Raw genomic sequence first — 8,555 nt, 5'->3', positions numbered from 1 at the left:
GTTATAAGAGAAACAAGCTTTCGCTAATTCCGACATTCTGGTAACTGAGACTCTGCAGAGCAGTCTGACTTGTCACGATACCTATCAGCCCGCCTCCGTCAGGCAGTGATTGGTAACTATGTCCCCGTGCTCGTGATGCGGATGGTTAAGCCCGCTGTCAATCACTTTGCCCCGCCCCCCCCGGGGGGTGTGGGCGCGCGCTGGCGGTTGGGACGCGCTGACGTCGCTGAATGTTTAGCGGCGCTCGAGCAACCATGGCAGCCGCTCGGTGACAGCTCGGCGGCTTCTCTCCCACCGTCCTTCCCTCTCAGTGAACTGCCAGCCTGATCCCCGTTGCCTAGGGGAGGATTTCTCCCCCTGGTTTGTTTTTAACTCACTTTGGAACTTTGCTCTTCCCTTACGGCGGTTGTGTTGAGGTAGGTGCTGACTTACCAGGCCGTTTCGTACGCATCCTTGACTAAGGCCTTTATCAGCGATTCCCGAGCGGAAAGTAGCTGCCGCAGGGCCTCGACTTGGATTCGCTGTGCATTCAGCGGCCCGGCCTGGTACCGGTTCCGCTATTCCGGGGGAAGGCAGGAAGACGAACCACCCATCCCCGATAACCAACCCACAAACTTGTTACCTTCCAATTACCTCCCCACCCCAACCCTCTCTCATGGTGATTCCATCCCTCCCCCCCCCCCCCCCCCCACCATGGTGATTCCATCCCTCCCCCCCACCATGGTGATTCCATCCCTCCCCCCCTCCCCCCACCATGGTGATTCCATCCCTCCCCCCCTCCCCCCCCCCCCCCCCACCATGGTGATTCCATCCCTCCCCCCCTCCCCCCCCCCCCCCCCCACCATGGTGATTCCATCCCTCCCCCCCCCCCCACCATGGTGATTCCATTCCCCCCCCCCCATGGTGATTCCCTTTCCCCCCTCCTCCCATGGTGATTCCCCCCCCCCCATGGTGATTCCCTCCCCTCCCCCCCCCAGCCATGGTGATCCCCTCTCCCCCCCCCCCCGCCATGGTGATCCCCTCCCCCCCCCCCCCCTGCCATGGTGATCCCCTCCCCCCCCCCCCCCTGCCATGGTGATCCCCTCCCCCCCCTGCCATGGTGATTCCCCCCCCCCTGCCATGGTGATCCCCCCCCCCCCCCGCCATGGTGATCCCCTCCCCCCCCGCCATGGTGATCCCCTCCCCCCCGCCATGGTGATCGCCTCCCCCCCGCCATGGTGATCCCCCCCCCGCCATGGTGATCCCCCTCCCACCCACCATGGTGATCCCCCTCCCACCCGCCATGGTGATCCCCTCCCCCCCCACCCACCATGGTGATCCCCATTCCCTCCCCCCCCATGGTGATTCCCTCGAAACCCTCTCCCATGCTGATTTCACCCCCCCCCCCCCCCATGGTGATCCCCTCCCCCCCATCCGCCATGGTGATCCCCATTCCCTCCCCCCCCCATGGTGATTCCCTCGAAACCCTCTCCCATGCTGATTTCACCCCCCCCCCCCATGGTGATTCCCTTCCCAGCCCCCATGGTGATTTCCCCCCCCCCCAGCCATGGTGATTCCCTCGAAACCCTCTCCCATGCTGATTCCCCCCCCCCCCTACGGTGATTCCCTCAACCCTCTGCCACGGTGATTTCCTCCTCCCCCCCCCCCCCCGAACCGCCTCTCATGGTGATTCCCCCACGCTCTACATGGTGATTTCACCCCCCCCCCACACCCTCTAACATGGTGATTTCACATCCCCACCCTCTCTCATGGTGATTTTTCACCCCCCCACTCTCTCTCATGGTGATTCCACTCCCCCCCGGGAAATCTCATGGTGATTCCACCCCACCACACCCTCTCTCACGGTGATTCCACCCCCCTCTGCACCATTTCTCACGGTGATTCCACCCCCCCCCTGCACCGCCTCTCACGGTGATTCCACCCCACCCCCCGCACCGACTCTCACGGGGATTCCACCCCCCCCCCGCACCGACTCTCACGGTGATTCCACCCCCCCCCCCGCACCCCCTCTCACGGTGATTCCACCCCCCCCGCACCCCCTCTCACGGTGATTCCACCCCGCCCCCCCCGCAACCCCTCTCACGTTGATTCCACCCCCCCGCACCCCCTCTCGCGGTGATTCCACCCCCCCGCACCCCCTCTCGCGGTGATTCCACCCCCCCGCACCCCCTCTCGCGGTGATTCCACCCCCCCCCCCCGCACACACTCTCGCGGTGATTCCACCCCCCCCCCCCCGCACACACTCTCGCGGTGATTCCACCCCCCCGCACCCCCTCTCGCGGTGATTCCACCCCCCCGCACCCCCTCTCGCGGTGATTCGACCCCCCCCCCCGCACCCCGTCTCGCGGTGATTCCACCCCCCCGCACCCCCTCTCGCGGTGATTCCACCCCCCCTGCACCCCCTCTCACGGTGATTCGAACCCCCCCCCGCACCCCCTCTCACGGTGATTCCACCCCTCCCCCCGCGCCCCCTCTCGCGGTGATTCCACCCCCCCCGCACCCCCTCTCGCGGTGATTCCACCCCCCCCCCGCACCCCCTCTCGCGGTGATTCCACCCCCCCCTGCACCCCCTCTCACGGTGATTCCACACCCCCCCCCGCACCCCCTCTCGCGGTGATTCCACCCCCCCGCACCCCCTCTCGCGGTGATTCCACCCCCCCCGCACCCCCTCTCGCGGTGATTCCACCCCCCCGCACCCCCGTCTCGCGGTGATTCCACCCCCCCGCACCCCGTCTCGCGGTGATTCCACCCCCCCGCACCCCGTCTCGCGGTGATTCCACCCCCCCGCACCCCGTCTCGCGGTGATTCCACCCCCCGCACCCCGTCTCGCGGTGATTCCACCCCCCCGCACCCCGTCTCGCGGTGATTCCACCCCCCCCGCACCCCCCCGTCTCGCGGTGATTCCACCCCCCCGCACCCCGTCTCGCGTGATTCCACCCCCCCGCACCCCGTCTCCGCGGGTGATTCCACCCCCCCCGCACCCCGTCTCGCGGTGATTCCACCCCCCCGCACCCCGTCTCGCGGCCACCCCCCCCCCGCACCCCGTCTCGCGGTGATTCCACCCCCCCGCACCCCGTCTCGCGGTGATTCCACCCCCCCGCACCCCGTCTCGCGGTGATTCCACCCCCCCGCACCCCGTCTCGCGGTGATTCCACCCCCCCGCACCCCGTCTCGCGGTGATTCCACCCCCCCGCACCCCGTCTCGCGGTGATTCCACCCCCCCGCACCCCGTCTCGCGGTGATTCCACCCCCCCGCACCCCGTCTCGCGGTGATTCCACCCCCCCGCACCCCGTCTCGCGGTGATTCCACCCCCCCGCACCCCGTCTCGCGGTGATTCCACCCCCCCGCACCCCGTCTCGCGGTGATTCCACCCCCCCGCACCCCGTCTCGCGGTGATTCCACCCCCCCGCACCCCGTCTCGCGGTGATTCCACCCCCCCGCACCCCGTCTCGCGGTGATTCCACCCCCCCGCACCCCGTCTCGCGGTGATTCCACCCCCCCGCACCCCGTCTCGCGGTGATTCCACCCCCCCGCACCCCGTCTCGCGGTGATTCCACCCCCCCGCACCCCGTCTCGCGGTGATTCCACCCCCCCCGCACCCCGTCTCGCGGTGATTCCACCCCCCCGCACCCCGTCTCGCGGTGATTCCACCCCCCCGCACCCCGTCTCGCGGTGATTCCACCCCCCCGCACCCCGTCTCGCGGTGATTCCACCCCCCCGCACCCCGTCTCGCGGTGATTCCACCCCCCCGCACCCCGTCTCGCGGTGATTCCACCCCCCCGCACCCCGTCTCGCGGTGATTCCACCCCCCCGCACCCCGTCTCGCGGTGATTCCACCCCCCCGCACCCCGTCTCGCGGTGATTCCCACCCCCCCCGCACCCCGTCTCGCGGTGATTCCACCCCCCCGCACCCCGTCTCGCGGTGATTCCACCCCCCCGCACCCCCGTCTCGCGGTGATTCCACCCCCCCCGCACCCCGTCTCGCGGTGATTCCACCCCCCCGCACCCCGTCTCGCGGTGATTCCACCCCCCCGCACCCCGTCTCGCGGTGATTCCACCCCCCCGCACCCCCGTCTCGCGGTGATTCCACCCCCCCGCACCCCGTCTCGCGGTGATTCCACCCCCCCGCACCCCGTCTCGCGGTGATTCCACCCCCCCGCACCCCGTCTCGCGGTGATTCCACCCCCCCGCACCCCGTCTCGCGGTGATTCCACCCCCCCGCACCCCGTCTCGCGGTGATTCCACCCCCCCGCACCCCGTCTCGCGGTGATTCCACCCCCCCGCACCCCGTCTCGCGGTGATTCCACCCCCCCGCACCCCGTCTCGCGGTGATTCCACCCCCCCCGCACCCCGTCTCGCGGTGATTCCACCCCCCCGCACCCCGTCTCGCGGTGATTCCACCCCCCCGCACCCCCGTCTCGCGGTGATTCCACCCCCCCCGCACCCCGTCTCGCGGTGATTCCACCCCCCCGCACCCCGTCTCGCGGTGATTCCACCCCCCCGCACCCCGTCTCGCGGTGATTCCACCCCCCCGCACCCCGTCTCGCGGTGATTCCACCCCCCCGCACCCCGTCTCGCGGTGATTCCACCCCCCCGCACCCCGTCTCGCGGTGATTCCACCCCCCCGCACCCCGTCTCGCGGTGATTCCACCCCCCCGCACCCCGTCTCGCGGTGATTCCACCCCCCCGCACCCCGTCTCGCGGTGATTCCACCCCCCCGCACCCCGTCTCGCGGTGATTCCACCCCCCCGCACCCCGTCTCGCGGTGATTCCACCCCCCCGCACCCCGTCTCGCGGTGATTCCACCCCCCCGCACCCCGTCTCGCGGTGATTCCACCCCCCCGCACCCCGTCTCGCGGTGATTCCACCCCCCCGCACCCCGTCTCGCGGTGATTCCACCCCCCCGCACCCCGTCTCGCGGTGATTCCACCCCCCCGCACCCCGTCTCGCGGTGATTCCACCCCCCCCGCACCCCGTCTCGCGGTGATTCCACCCCCCCCGCACCCCCTCTCGCGGTGATTCCACCCCCCCGCACCCCGTCTCGCGGTGATTCCACCCCCCCGCACCCCCTCTCGCGGTGATTCCACCCCCCTGCACCCCCTCTCGCGGTGATTCCACCCCCACCGCACCCCCTCTCGCGGTGATTCGACACCCCCCCCCCCCCGCACCCCGTCTCGCGGTGATTCCACCCCCCCGCACCCCGTCTCGCGGTGATTCCACCCCCACCGCACCCCCTCTCGCGGTGATTCGACACCCCCCCCCCCGCACCCCGTCTCGCGGTGATTCCACCCCCCCGCACCCCGTCTCGCGGTGATTCCACCCCCCCGCACCCCGTCTCGCGGTGATTCCACCCCCCGCACCCCGTCTCGCGGTGATTCCACCCCCACCGCACCCCCTCTCGCGGTGATTCGACACCCCCCCCCCCCCGCACCCCGTCTCGCGGTGATTCCACCCCCCCGCACCCCGTCTCGCGGTGATTCCACCCCCACCGCACCCCCTCTCGCGGTGATTCGACACCCCCCCCCCCGCACCCCGTCTCGCGGTGATTCCACCCCCCCGCACCCCGTCTCGCGGTGATTCCACCCCCCCGCACCCCGTCTCGCGGTGATTCCACCCCCCGCACCCCGTCTCGCGGTGATTCCACCCCCCCGCACCCCGTCTCGCGGTGATTCCACCCCCCCGCACCCCGTCTCGCGGTGATTCCACCCCCCCGCACCCCGTCTCGCGGTGATTCCACCCCCCCGCACCCCGTCTCGCGGTGATTCCACCCCCCCGCACCCCGTCTCGCGGTGATTCCACCCCCCCGCACCCCCTCTCGCGGTGATTCCACCCCCCCGCACCCCCTCTCGCGGTGATTCCACCCCCCCGCACCCCCTCTCGCGGTGATTCCACCCCCCCGCACCCCGTCTCGCGGTGATTCCACCCCCCCGCACCCCCGTCTCGCGGTGATTCCACCCCCCCCCGCACCCCGTCTCGCGGTGATTCCACCCCCCCGCACCCCGTCTCGCGGTGATTCCACCCCCCCGCACCCCGTCTCGCGGTGATTCCACCCCCCCGCACCCCGTCTCGCGGTGATTCCACCCCCCCGCACCCCGTCTCGCGGTGATTCCACCCCCCCGCACCCCGTCTCGCGGTGATTCCACCCCCCCGCACCCCGTCTCGCGGTGATTCCACCCCCCCGCACCCCGTCTCGCGGTGATTCCACCCCCCCCGCACCCCGTCTCGCGGTGATTCCACCCCCCCGCACCCCGTCTCGCGGTGATTCCACCCCCCCGCACCCCGTCTCGCGGTGATTCCACCCCCCCGCACCCCGTCTCGCGGTGATTCCACCCCCCCGCACCCCGTCTCGCGGTGATTCCACCCCCCCGCACCCCGTCTCGCGGTGATTCCACCCCCCCGCACCCCGTCTCGCGGTGATTCCACCCCCCCGCACCCCGTCTCGCGGTGATTCCACCCCCCCGCACCCCGTCTCGCGGTGATTCCACCCCCCCGCACCCCGTCTCGCGGTGATTCCACCCCCCCGCACCCCGTCTCGCGGTGATTCCACCCCCCCGCACCCCGTCTCGCGGTGATTCCACCCCCCCGCACCCCGTCTCGCGGTGATTCCACCCCCCCGCACCCCGTCTCGCGGTGATTCCACCCCCCCGCACCCCGTCTCGCGGTGATTCCACCCCCCCCGCACCCCGTCTCGCGGTGATTCCACCCCCCCCGCACCCCGTCTCGCGGTGATTCCACCCCCCCGCACCCCGTCTCGCGGTGATTCCACCCCCCCCGCACCCCGTCTCGCGGTGATTCCACCCCCCCGCACCCCGTCTCGCGGTGATTCCACCCCCCCGCACCCCGTCTCGCGGTGATTCCACCCCCCCGCACCCCGTCTCGCGGTGATTCCACCCCCCCGCACCCCGTCTCGCGGTGATTCCACCCCCCCGCACCCCGTCTCGCGGTGATTCCACCCCCCCGCACCCCGTCTCGCGGTGATTCCACCCCCCCGCACCCCGTCTCGCGGTGATTCCACCCCCCCGCACCCCGTCTCGCGGTGATTCCACCCCCCCGCACCCCGTCTCGCGGTGATTCCACCCCCCCGCACCCCGTCTCGCGGTGATTCCACCCCCCCGCACCCCGTCTCGCGGTGATTCCACCCCCCCGCACCCCGTCTCGCGGTGATTCCACCCCCCCGCACCCCGTCTCGCGGTGATTCCACCCCCCCGCACCCCGTCTCGCGGTGATTCCACCCCCCCGCACCCCGTCTCGCGGTGATTCCACCCCCCCGCACCCCGTCTCGCGGTGATTCCACCCCCCCGCACCCCGTCTCGCGGTGATTCCACCCCCCCGCACCCCGTCTCGCGGTGATTCCACCCCCCCGCACCCCGTCTCGCGGTGATTCCACCCCCCCGCACCCCGTCTCGCGGTGATTCCACCCCCCCGCACCCCGTCTCGCGGTGATTCCACCCCCCCGCACCCCGTCTCGCGGTGATTCCACCCCCCCGCACCCCGTCTCGCGGTGATTCCACCCCCCCGCACCCCGTCTCGCGGTGATTCCACCCCCCCGCACCCCGTCTCGCGGTGATTCCACCCCCCCGCACCCCGTCTCGCGGTGATTCCACCCCCCCGCACCCCGTCTCGCGGTGATTCCACCCCCCCGCACCCCGTCTCGCGGTGATTCCACCCCCCCGCACCCCGTCTCGCGGTGATTCCACCCCCCCGCACCCCGTCTCGCGGTGATTCCACCCCCCCGCACCCCGTCTCGCGGTGATTCCACCCCCCCGCACCCCGTCTCGCGGTGATTCCACCCCCCCGCACCCCGTCTCGCGGTGATTCCACCCCCCCGCACCCCGTCTCGCGGTGATTCCACCCCCCCGCACCCCGTCTCGCGGTGATTCCACCCCCCCGCACCCCGTCTCGCGGTGATTCCACCCCCCCGCACCCCGTCTCGCGGTGATTCCACCCCCCCGCACCCCGTCTCGCGGTGATTCCACCCCCCCGCACCCCGTCTCGCGGTGATTCCACCCCCCCGCACCCCGTCTCGCGGTGATTCCACCCCCCCGCACCCCGTCTCGCGGTGATTCCACCTCCCCCGCACTCCCTCTCGCGGTGATTCCACCTCCCCCGCACTCCCTCTCGCGGTGATTCCACCTCCCCCGCAGCCCCGTCTCGCGGTGATTCCACCCCCCCGCACCCCGTCTCGCGGTGATTCCACCCCCCCCGCACCCCGTCTCGCGGTGATTCCACCCCCCCGCACCCCGTCTCGCGGTGATTCCACCCCCCCGCACCCCGTCTCGCGGTGATTCCACCCCCCCGCACCCCGTCTCGCGGTGATTCCACCCCCCCGCACCCCGTCTCGCGGTGATTACACCCCCCCGCACCCCGTCTCGCGGTGATTCCACCCCCCCGCACCCCGTCTCGCGGTGATTCCACCCCCCCCCCGCACCCCGTCTCGCGGTGATTCCACCCCCCCCCCGCACCCCGTCTCGCGGTGATTCCACCCCCCCCCCGCACCCCGTCTCGCGGTGATTCCACCTCCCCCGGACTCCCTCTCACGGTAATTCCACCTCCC

The 8,555-nt window shown here is 71.8% G+C and overlaps 1 protein-coding gene across 8 annotated transcripts in view; it reads left to right on the top strand.

The window, feature by feature from the left end:
• The first annotated feature begins 246 nt into the window (after nucleotides 1-246).
• Nucleotides 247-8,555, top strand: part of LOC122556642 (mitogen-activated protein kinase 9) — a 107,953-nt gene continuing 99,644 nt past the window's right edge. For 4 of the 8 annotated variants that reach the window (XM_087995334.1, XM_087995335.1, XM_087995337.1 and 1 more), the window contains exon 1: nucleotides 249-416. The gene's annotated coding sequence lies outside the window, so the exon portion shown is untranslated. Of the gene's footprint in view, nucleotides 417-8,555 lie in introns of all 8 variants that reach the window. The other 4 variants (XM_087995339.1, XM_043703594.2, XM_087995340.1 and 1 more) reach the window with 3 other exon arrangements.

This window comes from Chiloscyllium plagiosum, unplaced genomic scaffold, assembly GCF_037043375.1.
Source record: "Chiloscyllium plagiosum isolate Xiang-an unplaced genomic scaffold, Cpla_swu_hap1 HiC_scaffold_16, whole genome shotgun sequence".
NCBI classification, from domain to species: domain Eukaryota; kingdom Metazoa; phylum Chordata; class Chondrichthyes; order Orectolobiformes; family Hemiscylliidae; genus Chiloscyllium; species Chiloscyllium plagiosum.
The sequence above is the reverse complement of the archived record's forward strand: the minus strand, read 5'-3'. Positions and strand labels throughout refer to the sequence as shown.